Source organism: Macaca fascicularis, chromosome 9, assembly GCF_037993035.2.
Source record: "Macaca fascicularis isolate 582-1 chromosome 9, T2T-MFA8v1.1".
Classification (NCBI taxonomy): Eukaryota; Metazoa; Chordata; class Mammalia; order Primates; family Cercopithecidae; genus Macaca; species Macaca fascicularis.
In genome coordinates, this window is record NC_088383.1 from 117,845,097 (window position 1) to 117,867,290 (window position 22,194).

A 22,194-nucleotide genomic window follows, 5' to 3' on the forward strand; every position below is an offset into this window, starting at 1 on the left:
CTGTCTTGATAAATCAGCTCTGTCTAGGCAGTGGGCAAGGAGAACCTGCTGGGCAGTAACAGGAGTGTTGATCCTTTCTGTCTGGGTCATCTCCTGCTTATACCCACATCTTGTGAATTAGAATCAAAGGAGAGAGAGAGAGTATGTGTGTGTGTGTGTGTGTGTGTGTGTGTGTGTGTGTGTGTGTATGGTGTGTGCCTGTTTAGATGCACAAACAATATGTATTTTGTTTTGTTTTGCTTACATGGGGGTGGAGAAAGTAAGGTAATCCTAAAGTCCTCTTCTAAGACATAAGTAATGGCTAAATGTGGAATATGAGCAGACTAAGTTTGCTTATATGGAACATGGACTAAAGCCCTTCTTATATCCCCTTTTTACCTATTTCAGTGACTAGGGAACACAGTGTTCTGAATATTTTGCAGATCGCCTTGTTGGGAAGATGAGGAAGCAGAGCAGAGGTGATGAAGGGTACTTTACAATCTTTATTAGCCAATAATGACAATATTGTGTTAAAGCCGGCCTATAACAAAGGCAGTTTCATAGCACAGGCTTTGCGTGTGGGATATGCAACAATTCATTTCTTACCATATAGTGATCCATTAACGAGTGGAGGAAGGGAAGAATGCAGCAATGTTTTTAGGGACAATTTTAGAATTATATTACGCAAACTGATCACAGGAACAGACCAATGAATCATATAATCACATGTCTTGACTCTAATAATTCTAATTACTTCAGAAAGAGCTGTTTAAGATAATGATAGTGACTCATGATTGCCAGGTAGTATCCATCTTTGGGGTACAAAATTCAGAATAACAACTTTCAATATTTTTATTCTCAGAATGCTAATCTGAAATTAAGTAGAAGAAATTGATGTTATTGTAACTTGCCTGGGACAATTCTGATAGCTAAAGCATGCTTTAGACAAACAATTAGAATTTGAGAGTTTAATTGGTGTTTGCAACTAGGTCTGCATTATGAGGACACCAGAGGTATATTTTAAGGTTTCTGCCCATTAAAACTTATGTTTTAAAGGAAGAGACACATCTTAGACATAGCTTCATCATGCACACACAGAAAACTCAATCAGTGGTAGGTGTTAATCATTCATTGTTTTGAGTATATGCCCCAAAATTCATCACACCTAGGTTTATATTCATCTTGGTCACTGTGTTTTCTTAGGTAAAATATTCAATCTCTCTGAAATTTTATCTCCTTTTCTATAGAAAAAAGATAATGGTATTAGCTACCATATATAGTTTTGTGACAGTTAAATTAGATAAGACAATGAAAAGGCATAAGACAGCATCTATAGTGAATGATCAATAAATATTATCCATCACAGTTATTACTAATAAATAAAGATAAGATAAAAGGCAAGGCGGAGAATGCCTAGGTGAAGCACATGGTGTGTATTGGAAGCAACATCTTAAGAAAGTATTACGCCAGAGCCAAGAGGATGAACTGAAATTTGTCAATCTAGACAGGGCTAAGCAAGAGAATACCTTCCCTTGAAGTCCAAGGTGTGTGCAACCAAGGGAAACAGATGAAAGGAGGAATTTAAAGCAAATGGTGAAAATTAGACCTTGGAATTAATTCTTCGCTGGCATACATGCAACTCAGGTGAGTTTTTAGAGACTAGGTTGATGCAAAAGCAACTGTGGTTTTTGTCATTCCTTTCATGGCAAAAAAAATGCAATTACTTTTGCAGAAAACTAATAGTTCCTCCAGTCATTGGGCTTCAGTGATGGTAGGAGAAAAGACACAAGAAAATATAAAGAGCCAATTATTATTTATTTATTTTTTTTAGAATTCTAACCATTACTTCCTCCTCTTCCTCTTACTGCTGGGCTCATTTATTTTTATCATAACAACCTCTTCCTTGGAAAAAGACTATGACTATTAGGCCCCTGGCTGTACTTCAGGTCTATTAGTGCTCCTTACCAAGTAGTTGACTATCTGAGGACAAGCACAATTTGGTGCCAGAGTAGTTGTGACACATTTGAGATTAACTTTGGTACCTACTATTTATGCACCTAACAGAGGGCTCCTCCCACTCACAGCTCCTACAGAATGATGATTTTAACATAACTCAGTCAGTTCACTTTGAATACGTTAATTGGCTTAGAGACGGACTTCTAACTATGGGTGGACCATCCATAAAATGTCTTGGAAAGAAAAGCAACGGCAAAGAGACTCATAGTTTGGGAATATGAACTGGAAGACACAGATGGCAATTTCAGATGTTGGGGTTTCAAAGTCATGTAATCTTGAAGCTGAGGCTGCCATTTCCAGCCTAGATGCACATAGAGTTACAAATGAGTAGAATCTAGGAAAAAGGGAATGAGGAGAAACAAAGAAGAAAGAGTACATGTGCAGAGTTAACCCAGAGAAGACAGGGAAAGGTGAAATGGAGAGAGTACCACGAAGCAGAACTCCCTTCTAGATATTTGATTCTTGATCTTCCTAAGGCCTAGTGTTGAGCTGTTTTCAGAGTGTCCTGCAAACTCTCTGTGGCTGTATAATGATCCCTCCCACTGTCCCTTTTATTTGAGCTTGTCTTTCTTACCACAAAAATGAACCTAACTAGGAGAGAAACCTTATGTTCATTCTGCAAGCAAAGAGCTGGAGGAACCAACTGAACACAAATTTGCTTTTTTTCCTCTAAATTTCCACATCCATACTGGCCAATGTTATGAGAATGACCCAGATAAACTATAAGCAAAAGCATCGTAACCACTGGAAGGGTCATGGGACAGCCATTTTGAATGTAGTCCAGCTCAGTGAAGACAGTGCCTTTTCCTAGGTAGGTCTATCACTAATGCAGTAGGAGCCTCATGGCTCAGGGGAAATAAGCAGGGACTGGACAGCGCTGCAGACCACAGTTTAAATCTGACTCCTCCACTTACTGTGTTATCCTGAGAGAACTAGTTTACTTCTTGGAGAATCAGTTTCTGCATCTGTGAAACTGAGATAGTGACATCTAACTTACATAGATTTGGAATAGACCTGATATAATAGTGTCCATGCAGCTTCCAATACAATTTCTGCCATCAGTTTGAAAAAATTTTGCATTTTTTTCTTGCTGGACAATTTGTCAAGCTGGGTATAGACTGGATTTCAGTCCCAATTTACTTTTTCAGCTCTGTCCTCTTCAATAATGGTGCATGGTGACTCTCAATATGAGATACGAGGTAAGTAGCGATTATCATGTTTTTGTGGGTGATTTATATCAGGAAAACAACATAGATTCATTTAAGGAAGTTGAAACTAATGTTTTCCCTCAGAGAAGGTTACATAACTGGAAGAGTAGCTTGGATAAAAATTTTAAAAAGAGGAATCACAAAGTGTTTCAGCCAGTTAGGAAAATCAGTACAGATCAGTGAGCTGTCGAAAGAATGAATTACTTCTCATTGGTTATAATGGAAATTGGTTTGCACTTACCTATTTTGTATTAATTTTTTAACCTGATATCTGACTAAATGTCACCCTAAGCACCAAATCAGAAGCCAGTTGACAAGCGAAGAAAACATGTCCCAGACTTCCAAAGATAGGCTACCCACCAAGAAACAGTTTATCTCTATATAACGCAGAGTGCATAATTGAAAATGACATTAAATGAGGAAAAAGTCCCATCTAATTTTATGAACATGCTAGATACATTTTGCTGACAGATTTGTGGATTATAACTGGCTGAAGTCCTTCTGTTTAAATGTTCACTTGTTTCCTTCAAAGACAAGAAAATCAGTTAATCTTAAGGCCCTTTGAATGATTTTCCCCAGAACTTAATGGATTTGAAATTTGTCTGAGAGGAATTCATTCAATCTGACGCAATGCTACAGATGGTAACCATCTGAAGCTCTGAGTTGTAGAACTTCTAAAAAGTGACACAGACCTCCCCAAATTGTGTTGTACATGGAGGTTAGAAATAATTAATGCATTCCAAGTTAGAAATAGGAGGGAGTCATTATTTGCAATCCCTGATCTTGTTTGAGAGATCTTCCTTACAAAATTGCTGAGTGACTCAAACTCCAGGATACTGTGACAAGTGCTTAGTCCCCCTGTGTTCTTTCTATACCTTCCAGGAAAGGTGGAAATAAAAGAACTCAGAACCATATAATTCTTATCTTCAAAGCAAGGGGGACAAGACAGATAAAAAGAGTGCCTTAAGTAAACACTGAAAATTTGTTTAAAAGTATCATCTAAAAGACAAGTCAGAAACAATGCTTTTACTTCCAGGTTTGGCCGATGTTAAAAAGTTTCACAGTTATCAAGTTCAGGAAAAGCTTCAATTTAGTATTGATAATCATGAAAAAGCCAAGAATGTTTAATATTGCACTACTGCATTATCTTGTTTTTATTTATTCAACCCACATACTTTATCCCAACCTCTATAAATGTTTAAGCACAATAAAGGAAAATAGGAATAAGATTCCTGTGAGATAGGTCTGAAAATGGTTAGCAAATGGCCTAAAGTACATTAAGCTCTGAATAAAATGGTCTTCCCTTCTTCCTCACATAGGACATCTTGATTCTGTCTTAGGGATTCCTTGTAAGTCTGGTAGAAGGGAGGTGGCTAATCCTTCCCAAAAAAAGAACTAGTCCTGAAGAGTGTCTGAGTCTCTGATACAAAGCTGTTCTCTCAGTAAGAGTGAATGGCACATCCAATACTCAAAAACACTCAACTCATACGGGAGGGTAGTGAGGGGAGATGCCCGATAATCCTCCATCAGGATCAGTCTTTTGTGCCTACAGCCAAGAACTACACATGTCCTCCACTAAGTAAAAGTGATTTTTTGGAATCCTAAGAACTAAACAGACAAGATTTTGAATCCTATGGGACATAGTATAACTTTCTCTGACCCATAGTTTATTATTCAAGTGGAGCAAAAATTTCTACTATGTAAGACTGAAGTAAAGAATAAAAGATAATATGAGAAGATATTAATATAGTGCCTGGCACTTGGTACATATTAAATGGGTAAAACAGTAAGTTAGTAATATCTCCATGTGAATCAGGATACTAGAGATGAGAGGAGATTTCTGGGGAACATGGAAGCCCGGCTGATGATGAAGAAGACTCAGTACATTAAGAAGTGGTAGGACTTCCAAAAACAAATTTTGCTAAATATTCAAAATTCCACAAATAGTCAAAAGTATAATATTCTTTAAGAAGAAATAAAGTCAGCCATCTTTACATTACCATTATCTTATTCTCTCAAACGTGGGCTGAAATAAAAATAGTCCAGTGGCCTGATGTTAGAATACTGGGCACCAGAAGCTGTATGATAACTCAAATTCCAAACTCAACAGAAAAAACACAAATGTTCCAGATTTTTTTTCCAGACAGGGTCCTGCTCTGTCACCCAGGCTGGAGTACAGTGGTGTGATCACCACTTACTGCAGCCTCAACTTCCTGGTGCAAGTGGTTCTCCTACCTCAGCCTCCCACCTCATCCTTCCAAGTAGCTAGGACCACAGGTGTACACCACCAAGCTCAACTAATTTTTTAAAAATTTATTTTTGTAGAGATCGGTCTCCATATGTTGCCCAGGCTCGTTTCAAATTCCTAGGCTCAAACAATTTTCCTCCCTCAGGCTCCCAAAGTCAGACATCATTCTTGATGAGAAAAAAAAAAAAAAAAAGGAAAAAAAGAAAAAAAATGGGAAGAAGAAAATAGTATTCAGTCTTGAGAGCAATTCTCTGGCTTTTAGCTCCTAGCATCAAAGTAATCTGAGTTTACTGAGGCTTTTTAAACAGCCCATGTATGTTTCTGTTTTCAAATACCTGCACACATTCCTCCAGACTTGAGAGATTTTAGGAACACAAAAGAAGAGATCATGGCTCAACTTTTGTAATATGTAGTCACATGGCCTAAGTTTGAATACCAGGTTGAACTCTGATTAGCATGTGACTTGTGAAGACACTCAGCCCTCTAAACCATGGATTCCTTCTTTATAAGGAGGACAAATACTATTACCCACCTCATAGGGCTGAGGTGAAGGTTCTAATGGGATGTTGCATATTCAATTCTATGCCAAAGGCTGCTCATGATTAGTACCTGTACTTCGTGTTTTTGATTAATACCTCTATTTTGGGCTTTGTGAATAATCTTATCACCTAGTTTGGTCGTAAATGTGATCCAAAGGTTTTTAGTTCTTCAATCTAGATTTTCTGGCTAGTTTTACATGAAGATTCAATAAGATTGAAAAATGTCCCTGCCACATTTCTAGAATCTTTGCTATTACTTTTGAAATCTCCACTGAAACTCTTTTACATAAGGTTTTAATAAACCCTTTTAGAATAGTTTTTGATTTACAGAAAATGTATTAAGATATTACAGAGAGGTCTCATGTCAGCCTTTTAAAAAAACTGGTCCTGAGTCTTCAATTTGATGAGTTTGTACAACTGTAGACAAGATGCTTAATTGTATACCAGCCATGTGACTGGGCTTTTCGTCTTGCTGGCACGCTCTCCCTTGACCTCTTGCTCTCTCTCTGATGAAGCAAGTTGCCCTGCTGCAAAGTGCTCTGTGGAGAGATCCACAAGTCCTCTTGCCAATAGCTCCTGAGAAATTGAATCCTACCAACAGCTATGTGAGTGGGCAAGGAAGTACTTTCCCCCTAGTCAAGCCTTGAATGTACAGTGACTGTATGAAGATTCAGAGCTGGAGGACCCAGCTAAGCCATGCCTATAGAGCCCAAATACCTGCAGACATTCCTCCAGACTGAGACTTGAAAGATTTTATTTTAGGAAAGCAATAGTGAGACTGTGGCTAAATGTATACACTTTAGAGTCACATTGCCAGAGCTTGAATACCAGGTTGAACTGGGATTAGCACTGTGACTTGTGGAGACACTCAGTTCTCCAAGCCCCAGGTTCCTTCCCTATAAGGAGGACAAATAATAGTGACCACCTCAGACCATAGGACCGACATGAGGGTTTTAATGGGATGGTGCATATTCAATTCTATGCCTAGGGCTGTTCGTGAATAGTACCTATATTTTGTGTTTGTGATAAGGTATCTAATGTACAGAAATTGTGAGATAATAAATGTAATTTTAAGTCTCTAAATGTTGGAGTAACTTGTTATGCAGCAATAAATACCTAATACAGGGAGCCACTGTATTAGGTATTAGTGTAGGTATTAGGTATTAGTGTAGACACTGTGCTAACAGCTGGGAATATGATAGTAACAATCCAGATTCCTACCCGGCCCTTTGGGGCTTACAGTATGGGGTTTGCTTTGTGACTCTGAAAGTCCATGGCCCAGTGCTCCCCAGTTCTCTTTCAAAACCAAAGCCCTGAACCACCCTACATCACAAAGGGGCTAAATGGGAAGGTGGAACATTTTTCTAACCAAAGCTTAATTTTTCAAATTGACTGGAATAAAAGTTTCTACATGCACTCACCACATGTTTGACGTACCCCTCCTGGTTAATATTCATAGAAACTTGAAGGAATCCCTGTTAATACCCAGATTTGAAATCTCAGAGCCAAGTGCTATAGCCTTGGGGCCTGATTTGCATCCATGAATATGCAGCAGCACGAGCCCTTTGCTTGGGATTTCTGCCCTATGATGGGTGTCACTGGTAAGTGTATGGCTGTGCATTTTCTCTTTCTGAGCTGAATGTCCAACTCAGGAAATGCAATCTGAGCTGTAGAGCAGAGGATAACTTCCTTTTCTATTTTCTTTCTGCAGCAAATCTCTCTCTGGTTTCGGCATCCCCTAAAATGTTTTCACTTCTGTATAAATTCTGGGAGAGACGATGTGATTTTTTACAGCTTCCTCCAGCAGTATGGTTTGAGGGATGGTGAGTAAATCATTTAACTGCAGTCAAGTGTTCTACTAACATACCACTCAGACTAAAACAAATAAGCAAACAAATAAAAATAAGCAATCACTGCCAGGTATGATGATCTTCAAAATGTAGGCAAATAGCTCATTTCCAGAAATTTAAGAGAGATGGAGTGGAATATTTGATATTTTCAAATCATACTATTTTCATGTGATTGGCACTTATCATGTAGATAAGAAGCCTTTGGAATAGATTCAGAAAAAATTTAGAGACTCTTTTTTGTCTTTTGTTAAGAAAGACACCTCTCATTTTCTATAGAAGAACAGCAGGGAAAATGGGCCTTGAGTCCTATTAGAATCACCACCGTTATGCACATGTTCACTATCTATCTTATCTCCTTCATGTATTCTTTTGACAGGGCCAAAATGATCTTGAGAGGGTAATGGGTGCCTCCTTGGAGGAAGGAGTAAGACTTATGGCCCAGGAGGACTTGATGCTGGCTGAACTCCATCTCCATCGGCAGGAGGTGAAGCTGCACCTCCTCTCAGACCCTCGATCTCAGGGTGTCATCGGGCCACTGAGGTAGCGGCTGAAGTCAGTTGGGTTCATTGGGCATAATGTCTCAATTTTTTGAAATACTTGAACTAGATTCACAGGCAGTAGTGCATTGCCTTAAAAATGTCAGAGTACCTTTAAAAAGATAGTATACCATTTGGTAAAAAGCAGGATCACTGCTGTCGAACTAGATAGGTAAAGAGTCAATCCAAAGTTGGTCTACACAAAGGGAAGGGAACCAGCATTCACAGAGTACCCATTGCTGACAAATGTTATCTTAAATTCAGCCAACTGCCTCAGAAAATATTTGTCATTATTCCCTTTTCACAGTCCACAAAACTGAGACTCTGAGGGGTTAGGTGAGTTGCTGAGATTATAGGATCTGTATGCTGAAGATGCTGAACTCGAAGACAGCTATGCTTTTCATGTCTGGGTTCCTTCTATCGTAATGTGGTGGCACAAGAGATGTACACCTTGGCCTTGGCTCTGTTTCTAAATGGCCACTGGCCTAGCCTTTTAGGCTGTACATTTTCTGCCACTGGCTTCTTCTGTGAGGAAATGAGTTGTTTAGATTAGGTAACTTCTGGGTGTCTTAACTAATAAGGTCCTCATCCTGTGACCTAAAGTATCAGTGTGCTAAGTGTTCAACAGAGGAGTAGAAACCAGACCTGAAATCTGGGCAGATTGAAAGAATTACATTGAGGGAGTAATTCCAGTTTTCTTTAGAAGAGTGATTAACTCCAAAAAGAACAATGAAGAGGCTCACAAAAGCCTGCCCCAAAGCTAAACTGGCTTACATTTGGCTACAGACATCAAAGAATAGGATGTACTGTTTCAAGTCTGTGTGCATGTGTTGGAGCTGGAGGCTCTTTAGACACCCTGTGACTGGCAGACCCATCCCCCAAGGAGACTGAGATGAACTATAGTCTTGGTCTCAGAGCCATGATTAGCAGTACCAACCCCAACTGGCTTAGACAAGCAATTCTAACATTGCTGGTCCTCAATTACTCCAACTTTAAATCAGCATGGTACCTATGTTCTCATTTGGATCACATGAAATGGTGAAAATCAGATGTAAAAATGCTTCAAGAGAATAAAATGATCTGAAACATTACAATAACTAAGATAAAGTATTTATAATATAAGAAATTAAGTAGAAATTACATACCATTTATTTTGATAATGTATGCCTTTTCACATTACTGGTCTGCGTAATGTTTTTAATGCAAACACAAGCACACTAACACACACCAGAGAACAAATTATATATACGTATTTTTTTTTCTTTTTTTCAAATTTTGGCATAACATACCTGATACGGTTAGGCTTTGTGACTCCACCCAAATCTCATCTTGAATTGTAATTCCCAGGTGTTGAGGGAGAGAACTGTTAGGAGGAAGTGATTGGATTATGGGGGTGGTTCCCCCATGCTGTCCTCATGATACTGAGTGAATTCTCATGAGATCCGATGTTTTTATAAATAGTAGTTTTTCCTGTGCCCTCACTTACTTCTCTCCTGCCACCTTGTAAAGAAGGTGCCTGCTTCCCCTTCTACCATAGTTATGTTTCCTAAGGCCTCCTCAGCCCTGGAGAACTATCAATTAAACCTCTTTCTTTTATAAATTACTGAGTCTCAGGTAGTATCTTTATAGCAGTGTGAAAACAGACTAATACAATACCTGAGTAAAAGCACCTAGTAAACTTATTTTAAAAATCAGATTCCCAGGCTCCACCCAGAGTTACTGAAATTAAATCAGAATTTGATGGTGAAGAGTTTATAGGAAACTGCATTTCCAAGTATTCTTTGGTCTCCAGACTATATTGTGGGAAAACTCATATCTCTGACTACACATATTGAAATATTCAGGCATCGTTTGCTATTGTTGGTGCTTCTACTTAATCTGAGCCCTTAGGAAAACTCAGACCTGTCCTGTGAGGATTCAAAGATGCTGCCTTTGTGCTGGAATACGAGTTTATTGCAAGCGATTGGCATTTATGTAACTTTCAGAGAGTTTGGGTAGAAAGAAGGTAAAAAATGTGGGACCAGATCGTGGTTCTTTCAAGTCAGGGTATACAGAAATATGATTTATTCTTGAGCATCATTAGGGCCTTGAAAAAGAGAGTAAGTGCTCAACAACCATTGAAATACGTGAAAGATTGAAGAGAAGTGAAGGTAAAGATAAGATGGGTGGTATCATAAAACAAGGCTAATGTTTGCAAAATAGGTCTCTAGAATAATCATTTTATATCAGAAATTTAATGCATAAAATTGATATGATATGGGGGTGGGTCATATTTTGGTCCACAATATCACTAAGTCTCAGAATTTAGCTCTGAAAGGGATTTGAGGAGTTGTGAAATCGAACCCTCATGTCTTACATAGAGCATGCCCTTGTATAGAGGAATGGTGGAAATGTCTACTTTCTATCAAAATGCTACCATGAAGTTGGCCCATAATATCATTTAATAAGTTCCTTTTATTTTTCTTATTTTTGACCTTGAATACACAGGCTGATGTGTTTTGTGAATTTCAGAAATTTAAACCAAGAAGCATAATCCTCAGGGAACAGAACTTTTGTCACAATAGCATAGTCAATTTAGAAATTTTCCTTCACTGTCCTCCATTGCCTTATGTTCTTCAATGATGGGCTATTTGATTGAATGTCTTTTTCTGACAGATTTCCTCAACCTTACCCATAAAACAAAGCACTAATACCCAATGACATTCCATGATATATTACACCATAAAAAATGAAAAAATAAAATGTTCTCCATATCATAGAGAGTTTTTCATTTAGTTATTATTTTACATATGTAAGTTTGTCAGCTCTCACTAGCTTAATCATTAGTTCCACATCATTACTATACATTACTAGAACAATGGTTATAAAAAGACAATAGGCATAAGCATGACAAGGGTAAGAAAATATATGATTATTTGTACTTACTTGTAATATATCATTTTAACATGTCATATTTTTTTCTTCCTCAACCAATGAAAAGTTGATACATATTTAATACAAATTTTATTTTATTTTTAACCTTACTTATTCATACTTCCTTTTAAATTGCTCATCTGGATTCCAGTGACAGGCATGATAGAGCAACAGATGGCACATGTAACCTCTTTCTTTAAATAACTGCAAAACCAGACCAACTACGAAGCAACCCTTTTTAGATGTTGAGTAAGATAAAGCATAGGACTCTAATCCATGAGCAAAGGAAACAAATGAGGTGAGCTCTGTATTTTCCACGACTTAAGACACTTTATACACCCAGAGAAGTGAATGCCAAACATAGAGCTTCCCTTCATTCATTTTGGTCTCAATGAATGGAAGAAACAGAAATGATGTATGGAGCTGCTGAGGCTATTTGCATTTTCTGGGCAAGGTTACACAGACAAGGAAACTTAATTGCCAAGGACCTTGAGAAACTTAAATAAGAGTTCCCTTAAGACTTTGACCTAGTAATTAGCTGCATATGTGCAAGTGAGAACCAAGGAAGCCTGGCAGAAAAAAAGCTACTGTGGACTGAGAGACAGTACAATGTTGATGGATATTGGCTATCAGAGCAGATAAATCTTACTTCCCATCCCAATAAATACGTTAAAAATCCAAAAAGCCAGACCTTAAAGAGCAGGGCTACTCTAGCTCTAGGTCAGGACTATTTAGCTCCAACACAATAAAACCTAAGACCAAGCTTAGATAGGGCAAGCTGATCTGCTAAAATTTAAATAACTGCCTGAAAAAAACACTTTTTAATAGAAGCAAGCAAGCAGACTCTCAGCAATGCAACATCTACAATTTCCAATATAAATTAAACATATGAAAAAGCAATAAAGTGTGACACATAAACCAAGAGAAATGAAAATAAGGATAAAAAATGCTCAGAGATGATCTAGACATTGGAATTAGCAGATAAGAAGTTTTAAACAGCTATTACTAGTATGTTAAAATAGTTAAAGGATAATAAGATCATTATGTATAGTCATATATGAAAATTCAGGAGATAAATGGAAACTATTAAAATAGAGAAACCAATGACTACTGAGATATCTGAGATGGTATATTTATTTGTCTGGCATTTGAGTGCAGTATTCTATAAACATTAATTACTTAAAAGTAGTTGATGGTATTGCTCAGATTATCTATGTCTGTTTTTTTCTTTTTGTTGTAGTTATTATGTATATAACTGACAGTGAGATCAAATTTTCATTTGAGATTTTAAATGTTTATTTTTTCTTCAAATCTGTCAGTTTTTGCCTCATATAATTTTGCTATTAAGCACATGTACCTTTATGATTTTATTCCTAATTCATACTTTGACATTATGAAATAGCTCTGCTAATACCCTTTGTTTTGATGCCTGTTTGACTTGCTATTAATGTAGGCTCTTCAGATTTATTTTGATTGTCATTTACATGGTATAATATTCTATTTTCTGCCTATTTGTGTCTGAATATTTAAAGATATCCCTAATAGACAATACAGAGTTTGTTCTTACTTTTCCATCATTCTAATAATCTCTGTGATTTTTATGGATTGCATACGCTACTCCACTTAATGCAATTTTTATCTTGTGGAATGTATGAATATTGCTTTGATTTATTGTTTTCTTATTGTTTCTTATCTTACTATTCCTTTCTTACCTCTTTTGTATTATTTGAAGACATGTTAGAATTTCATTTTAATTCGTTGATTTTTATTCATGTCCATTTGTACTCTTTTTAAAGGTAATTTTCTCTGGGACATACAAAAAGTATTTTTAAGTCTTCACAGATTTCTGAGTCAATATTGTACCACTCTATATAAATGTAATATGACAGAATATATTTACTTCTCTTATTACTGTAGAATACATAGGATGCTAAAACCTGCTATAACATTGACTTGGATATTTATCTCATTGTAAGATGGGAAAGACTGGAGAGTTAAAGGATCTCAGGGGTTGCACAGTTTCCACATTTTGCCAGATATACAAATCTGACAGTATCTACTCTGTCCCCACAAACACGTGCATGCATGCACACATGAGCACCAACACACATACACACACACAACTTTCAAGTGACTGTTGCATCATTACCTGGACTCTATAGTTTCTAATGAGAGGTTTTAAAACATTCTTCAAATCATTGTTTATATAATGTATCATTTTTTTGTCTGGCTGTTTTCAAGATTTTGCTTGTTTTTCAGCAGATCTATCATGATGTTTTGGTGAATCTGTAAATTTATGTTTCTGCGATTTGTGATGTTTTCAGATATTTCTTTGAATACATTTTACTTATTTTTCTCACTCTTCTTCCTCAGGATCCAGATCACATATACGTTAAATAATTTGATATTTTCTTACAGGATTGTAAGTCTTTGACTTTTATGGGTTATTTTTATTTCCTTTCATATTTGTGGCATGGATAATTTCTATTGTTTTGTGTTCTTGATTTTTGACTCCTTTTTAATATCCTTTATGAAATTAAGCAAGTCTTTCAGCCTTAATTTCATATTACTAAATTTTTCAGTTCTAAGTGTTATTGGGCTCTTTTATGCACTTTCTGTTTGCTGATATTTCCTTACTTTTCATCTATTAAATTAATATTGTCTTTCATTTCACTGAATATATTTATAATAACATTTTATAAAATCCCTGTTGGCTAATTCCAACATCTCTGTCATCTTAAGGTCACTATATATTGATTATCTTTCCTTTTGAGAATGGGGCACATTTTTCTCTTTCTTCACATGCGGAGTAATTCTATATCACATTATACACATTGTGAATATTATACGTTTATTATTTTAAGTGCCTTTAAATGGAATGTGTGTGTGTATAATACACAGTAAGTCAGTTAGACTGAACCTCAAAATGTCTTTGGGGCAGCTAAAATCTCAGCTAAGTTTTTATCCTTAGCTTGGCTATTTGCAGTTTGCTAAACATTTGCATGTTTCAGAAATGGACACTTAGGCAATCGTTTTTGTTCTTTCTCTGATTGTCTTGTCCCTGGGATTCTCCCCTCATTTTCTAGTGGTTATAAGTTAAGGTTGTTCCAAATTCTTCCTCTCGTTCTTCAGGTCAGAAAAATTTCAGGAATTGCATTGAAGTTTTAGTTGATCCTCTCACATGAATCATGACCCACCTTTAGGTTAAAAGATAAAAAAACTGGAAATGCACCATATATTAACACTTTCATTCAAGTGTTGCTCATCTTACTAACCTGCCTTGTTGGGTTGATTTCTTTTTCTTTTTTTACTGCTTTTTAATTTTGTTTTAAGTTCCGGGATACATTTGCAGGATGTGCAGATTTGTTACATAGGTAAATATGTGCCCTGGTGGTTTGTTGCACCTATCAATTGATAATCTACATATTAAGCCCCACATGCATTAGCTTTTTATAATGATGCTCTCCCTGCCCCTGCCCTCCCCAACAGGCCCCAGTGTGTGTTGTTCCCCTCCCTGTGTCCAAGTGTTCTCATTGTTCAGTTCCCACTTATAAGTGAGAACATGCGTTGTTTGGTTTTCTGTTTGAATGTTATTTTGCTGAGGATAATGGCTTCTAGATCCATCCATGTCTCTGCAAAGGATATGATCTCATTCCTTTTTATGGCTGCAAAGTATTTCACGGTACATATATACCACATTTCCTTTATCCAGTCTATCATTTATGGGAATTTAGGTTGATTCCATGTCTTTGCTATTGTGAACAGTGCTGCAATGAACATTTGCATGCATGTGTCCTTACAATAGAATGATTTATATTCCTTTGGGTATATACCCAGTAATGGGATTGCTAGGTCGAATGGTATTTCTGGTTCTAGATCTTTGAGGAATTTCCACACTGTCTTCCACAATGGTTGAACTAATTTACATCCCCACCAACAGTGTTAAAGCATTCCCATTTCTCCACAGCCTCACCAGTATCTGTAGTTTCTTGACTTTTTAATAACTGCCATTCTGATTGACATGAGATGGTATCTCATTGTGATTTTGACTTGCATTTCTCTCATAATCAGTGATGTTGAGCTCTTTTACATATGTTTGTTGGCTGCATCAATGTCTTCTTTTGCAAAGTGTCTGTTCATGTCCTTTGCCAACTTCTTGATGGGGTTGGTTTCTTTTTGTAAATTTGTTTAAGTTCCTGATAGACTCTGGATATTAGACCTTTGTTGAATTGATAGACTGCAAATTTTTTCTCCTATTCTGTAGGTTGTCTGTTCACTCTGATGATCATTTCTTTTGCTGTGCAGAAACTCTTTCATTTGATCCCATTTGTCAATTTTTGCTTTTGTTGCAATTGCTTTTGATGTTTCTGTCACGAAATCTTTGCCTGTGCCTATAACCTGAATGGTACTACCTAGATTTTCTTCCAGGGTTTTTATAATTTTCAGTTTTACATTTAAGTCTTTAATCCATCATGAGTTGATTTCTGTATATGGTGTTAGGAAAGGGCCCAGTTTCAATTTTCTGCATATGGTTAGCCAGTTCTACTGGCACTATTTATTAAATAGCAATCCTTTCTCCATTGCTTTTGTTATGTTTGTTAAAGATTATAATGTAGATGTGTGGTCTTATTTCTGAGAACTCTATTCTGTTCCATTGGTTTAGGTTTCTGTTTTTGTACCAGTACCATGCTGTTTTGGTTACTATAGTCTTGTAGTATAGTTTGAAGTAAGGTAAGGTGATGCCTCCAGCTTTGTTCTTTTTGCTTAGTATTGTCTTGGCTATATGAGCTCTGTTTTGGTTGCATATGAATTTTAAAATACTTTTTTCTAATTATCTGGAGAATGTTAATGGTATTTTAATGGGAATACCACTGAATCTATAGATTGCTTTTGGCAGCATGGCCATTCTCACAATACTGATTCTTCCTATTCATGAACATGAAATGCACTTCCATTTGTTTGTGCCCTTGCTTATTTCCTTGAGCAGTGGTTTGTTGTTCTCCCTGAAAAGGTCTTTCGCTTCCCTTGTTAGCTCTATTCCTAGGTATTTTATTCTGTTTGTAGTAATTGTGAATGAGAGTTCATTTATGATTTGGCTTACTGCTTGTCTACTGTTGATATATAGGAATGCTTGTGATTTTTGCACACTAATTTCATTTCCTGAGAGTTTGCTGATGTTGCTTATCAGCTTCAGAAGATTTTGGGTTGAAACTATGGGTTTTTTTAGATGATGTCTGCAAACAGAGACAATTTGACTTCCTTCTTCCTATTTGAATACCCTTTATTTATTTATCTCGCCTGATTGCCCTGGCCTGAATGTCCAATACTGTGTTGAATAAGAGTGGTAAGACAGAGCGTCCTTGTCTTGTGTTGGTTTTCAAGGGGATGCTTCCAGCTTTTGACAATTCAGCATGATATTGGCTGTGGGTTTGTCATCATATGTTTAGAATTTTATTTTTTGTCTAGAGTTTTCAGTTGTTACTTTCAGGAGTATTGGCCTAGTAGGAGCTTATTCAAGAATAACAGAAAAGAAAGTTCTCTGTTTATTTTTACATCTTCATTTCTGTATTGCAAAATATAAAATTATGAGCTCCAGACAACTTGGCAATATGTGAATTGTTCCTTTCCCTTTCAATGGCTGTAGTAGAATTGAGAGCCCTAGATTCATTTTTCAATGACAGCCCAGATGTCATCTATAATTCAAAGGGCCCTGGAATACTCTATTCTCCCAGGAAGGGTATTACATCTGTGAAAAATGAAAATAAATAAACATGAATTCCCAGTTGCTAAATCAAAACATCTGAATTTAGAGGTCAAAATATCCAACCACAATCATGATTCATGCATAATTCATGATTAAGGCATGACGATTATACATTTCAGCTTGTGGGAGCAGAGGGTGAAGGTGTACAGGTGCTGGACAGGATGTCAAAAGCATTCCAGGCTTTTGGAATGGGCTCTCCACTCTCTCTCCTTCTGGCTACCACAATTAATATGCCAGGGTAAACAAAACTACTTAGAATTAGATTTAGATCATTTATTCATAGTTTTTAAAATTAAATGTTTGTTATAGATTTTTAATGCATTAGTGGCATAATGTTTTCCTGAGTTTTCCAGAAAGAAAAGGTTAGGGAAGAATCTCTTTTGTACTTCTCTTTCAATCCAATACCCAAGTGCATTCCAGTACTGAGGGAAGGAGATCTTTTTTTTTTTTTTTTTTTTTTTTGAGATGGAGTCTCACACTGTTGCCCAAGCTGGAGTCCAGTGGCACCATCACAACTCACTGCAACCTCCACCTCCTGGGTTCACGCAATTCTCCTGCCTCAGCCTCCCGAGTAGCTGGGATTACAGTTGCACACCAACACACTCAGCTAATTTTTTTTTTTTTTTTTTGTATTTTTAGTATAGACAGAGTTTCGCTGTGTTGGACAGACTGGTCTCAAACTCCTGACCTCGTGGTCTGCCCACCTCGGCCTCCCAAAGTGATGGGATTACGTGTGAATGTGAACAAATCTCATGGTCTTTGGCATTATGCTGCTTAGTTACATGATATATAAAATCATATGGCTGAAAAACATAACAAAATTACTAGCTGCTTGCTGGGACTTTTAATACCACAAGAGTGGCTGAGTCCTATTTCTATAAGGTACCAAAGAAGGGAATCAGTTTGACTGGTAACACTTTCCCCTAGCAAACACATTCTCTCTCTCTCCTACACACACACATGCACACACACACACACACACCATGTTCAAGGCCTAGAAGCCCTCTTTAAGGTACAAAAATGTCATCCTTGTATCATAGTCTGGAAATAATGACAGATTCCTCAGCAAACCCTGTTGCAGTTACATTATTTACTTTTTAAAAAAATTTCCAACTTTCAAGTTCAGGGGTATTTGTATGTGCAGCATGTGCAGGTTTGTTACATAGATAAATGTGTGCCATGGTGGTTTACTCCACAGATCATCCCATTAGCTTGGTATTAAGCCCAGCATCTATTAGCTAGTCTTCCTGGTGCTCTCCCTCCCTCTACTGCCCCAACAGGCCCCAATGTGTGTTGTTCCCTGACCCCATGTGTCCATGTGTTCTCATCATTCAGCTCTCATTTATAAGTGAGAACATGTGGTATTTGGTTTTCTGTTCCTACATTAGTTTGCTGAGGATAATGGCTTCCAACTCCCTCTATGTCCCTGCAAAGGACATAATCTCTTTTCTTTTTATGGCTGCATAGTATTCCATGGTCTTTAGTCATTGTCTTTAATCAGTCTATCATTGATGGGCATTGCACCACATTGTCTTTAATCAGTCTATCATTGATGGGCATTTAGGTTGAATCCATGTCTTTGCTATAGTGCTGCAATGAACATACACATGCATGTGTCTTTTTTTTTTTAAACGGAATATCACTCTGTTGCCGAGGCTGGAGTGCAGTGGCACGATCTTGGCTCACTGCAACCTGCGCCTCCTGGGTTCAAGCTATTCTCCCACCTCAGTTTCCATTGTAGCTGGGATTATAAGCATGTACCACCATGCCCTGCTTGCTGGCTTGCTTATTTATTTATTTAAGTGGAGATGGGGTTTCACCGTGTTGGTCAGGCTGGTCTCAAACTCCTGACCTCAAGTGATCTGCCCACCTTGGCCTCCCAAAGTGCTGAAATTACAGGCATGAACCACTGTGTCTGTCCACAGGTATCTTTATAATGTAATAATTTATATTTCTTTGGGTATATACCCAGTAATGGGATTGCTAGATTGAATGGTATTTCTGCCTCCCAGTCTTTGAGGAATGACAACACTGTCTTCCACAATTGTTGAGCTAATTTACACTTTCACCAACAATGTGAAAGCATTCCTTTTCCTACACAACCTCTCCAGCATCTGTTGTTTACTGACTTTTTAGTCATTCTGACTGGTGTGAGATGGTGTCTCACTTGCATTTCTCTAATAATCAGTGATGTTGAGCTTTTCTTCATGTTTCCTGGCTGCATGTATATCTTATTTTGAGAAGTGTCTGTTCTTGTCCTTTGCCCACATCTTAATGTTTTTTTTTGTTTGTTTGTTTGTTTGTTTGTTTGTTTGTTTGTTTTTTGGTAAATTTGCTTAAGTTCCATGTAGATGTTGGATATTAGACCTTTGTCAGATGGATAAATTGCAAAAAATTTCTCCCATTCTATAGGTTGTGTGTTCACTCTGATGATAGTTTCTCTTGCTATATAGAAGCTCTTTAATTAGATCCCATTTGTCAAATTTTGCTTTTGCTGCAATTGCTTTTGGCATCTTCATCATGAAATCTTTGCCTGTGTCTGTGTGCTGAATGGTATTGGCCTAGATTTTCTTCTAGGGTTTTTATAGTTTTGGGTTTTACATTTAAGTCTTTAATCCATCTTGAGTTGATTTTTGTATATGGTGTTAAGTAAGGGGTCCAGTTTCAGTTTTCTGCATATGGCCAGCCAGTTCTCCTAGCACCATTTATTAAATGGGCAATCTTTTCCCCATTGCTTGTTTTTGTCAGGTTTGTTGAGATCAGATGGTTGTAGGTAAGTGGTCTAATTTCTTAGTTCTCTATTCTGTTCCATTGATCTATGTGCCTATTCTTGTACTACTACCATGCTGTTTTGATTATTGTGGACTTGTAGTATAGTTTGAAATTTGGTAGCATGATCCTCCAGCTTTGTTCTTCTTGCTTAGGACTGTCTTGGGTATTTGGGCTGTTTTGGTTCCACATGAATTTTAAAGTAGTTTTGTTTTTTGGGTTTTTTTTTTAATTCTATGAAGAACATCAATGGTAATTTAATGGGAATAGCATTGAATCTATAAATTGTTTGGGACAGTATGGCCATTTTCACCATATTGAGTTTTCCTATCCATGAGCATGGAATTTTTTTCCATTTGTGTCATCTCTGATTTCTTTGAATGGTGGTTTGGGTTCTCCTTGAAAAGGTCGTTTACTTCCTTTGTTAGCTATATTGCTAGGTCTTTCATTCTTTTTGTGGCAATTGTGAATGCAAGTTTATTCATTATTTGGCTCTAAGCTTGCCTGTTGTTGGTGTTTAGAAATGCTAGCAATTCTTGCACAATGATTTTGTGTCCTTAAGACTTTGTTGAAGTTGCTTATCAGCTGAAGAAGCTTTTGAGCTGAGACGATGGGGTTTTTTAGATATAGGATCATGTCATCTACAAACAAAGACTTTATCTCCTCCTATTTGAATGCCCAGGACCAGATGGCATCAGAGATTAATTGTGGTGGCACAAAGAAGAGCTGGTACCACTTATACTGAAACTATTCCAAAAAATTGAAAAGGAGGGACTCCTCCCTAACTTATTCTGTGGGGTCAGCATCATTCTGATACCCAGTCCTGGCAGAGATACAACAACAACAACAACAAAAACCTTCAAGCCAATATCTTTGATGAATATCAGTGCAAAAAGCCTCAAATAAATACTGGCAAACTGAGTCCCAAAGCATATCAAAAAAGCTTATCCCCCATGATTAAGTAGGCTTCATTCCTGGGATGCAAGTTTGGTTCAACATACAGAAATTAATAAATGTGACTTATCACATAAAATAACTAAAGACAAAACCACATAATTATCTCAATAGATGCAGAAAGGCCTTCAATAAAATTCAACATCCCTTTATGTTAAAAACTCTCAATAAATTAAGTATTGAAGGAATATACCTCAAAACAATAAGAGCCATATATAAGAGACCCACAGCCAATATTATATTGAGTGGGCAAAAGATGGAAGCATTACTCCTGAAAACTGGCACATGACAAGGATGCCCTCTCTCATCACTCCTATTCAACATAGAATTGGATGTTCTGGCCAGGGCAATTAGGTAAGAGAAAGACATTATTATTTATTTTCAGTACCCTCAATTTGTCACTGAATTGATTTTTACAACACATAATTTTAATTCTTGCTTCACTCACATACACAAATATGGTTAACTTTTCCCCCACTAATTCCAAAATCTTTTACCAAATCTCTTTATAATTTGCCCCATGCTTTCTTTTCCACGTTAGTCTTTCTTTCCTATCATTCAAAATAACAACCTGAGTTATGAAATATATGCTAATCTGTAGGTAGGGCTAGATAAATTATTAAACATGTACTCCATAATGAAGTACCATGCACTTTAAAAAAATTTTTAAATTCCATATATTATTTTGGATTTACCACTGGGACATATTGTTAAATGAAAAAAATACAATCAATATGCATGCTTCTGAAAGTGAGAAAAAAAATTACATCTGCTGAAAAATACAGAATAAACTAATAACATTGATTTCCTCTAGGGAAGAAAGCCTGATAGCTGGAATTTGAGATAAGTAGCAAGAGGCAGAATTTCTACTTTGTAACCTTTATACCTCCTGAATTTTGAACAATAAAAATGCATTGTCTATTCAAAAAATAAATATAACTGCATTTAATTAAACATAATTTCAATAATTGAAGTCAATATGAAGCATTACGTCCTTGGATTACCATTTTAGAACGTTTCTCCTACATGCTGGGAGGATGTCTCAGGGAGACTCTGAAATTCAAGTCAGAGGATGCTGTGAGGCTCTCAGCAAGGCTAGACAGGAAGGAAGACAAGAGAAGAGAGAAGTAAACAGGAAATGTTCTTGTGAGCTCACAGTGGGGAACTTCTTCCCTACAACTGGAAAGCGTCTGAAAGTTACTCTATAGCCACACCCTCTCTTAATAAAGATGGCTCCCTTCAAATAAGAAATAATAAAGATGAAGGCAGTATCAAAAAATTAGTTCAAACTATCCTTTTAAGAGAGGAGAAAGCTCTCTTTATTCTTTCAAATATTCCTTAACTCTACTAGAATAGACAGTGAAAAAGAATAACCATTGAAAAGTACATATCAGTATTTAGGCACATTTATATCAATG

At 36.8% G+C, this 22,194-nt stretch overlaps 1 long non-coding RNA gene across 1 annotated transcript in view; it reads left to right on the forward strand.

The window, feature by feature from the left end:
* The window catches only part of LOC135964973 (uncharacterized), a 134,315-nt gene that overhangs the window by 53,009 nt on the left and 59,112 nt on the right, over positions 1–22,194 (forward strand). Inside the window, exon 3 of the long non-coding RNA XR_010577707.1 lies at positions 3,144–3,194. This is a non-coding gene — a long non-coding RNA (uncharacterized lncRNA). The remainder of the gene's footprint in view (positions 1–3,143; positions 3,195–22,194) is intronic.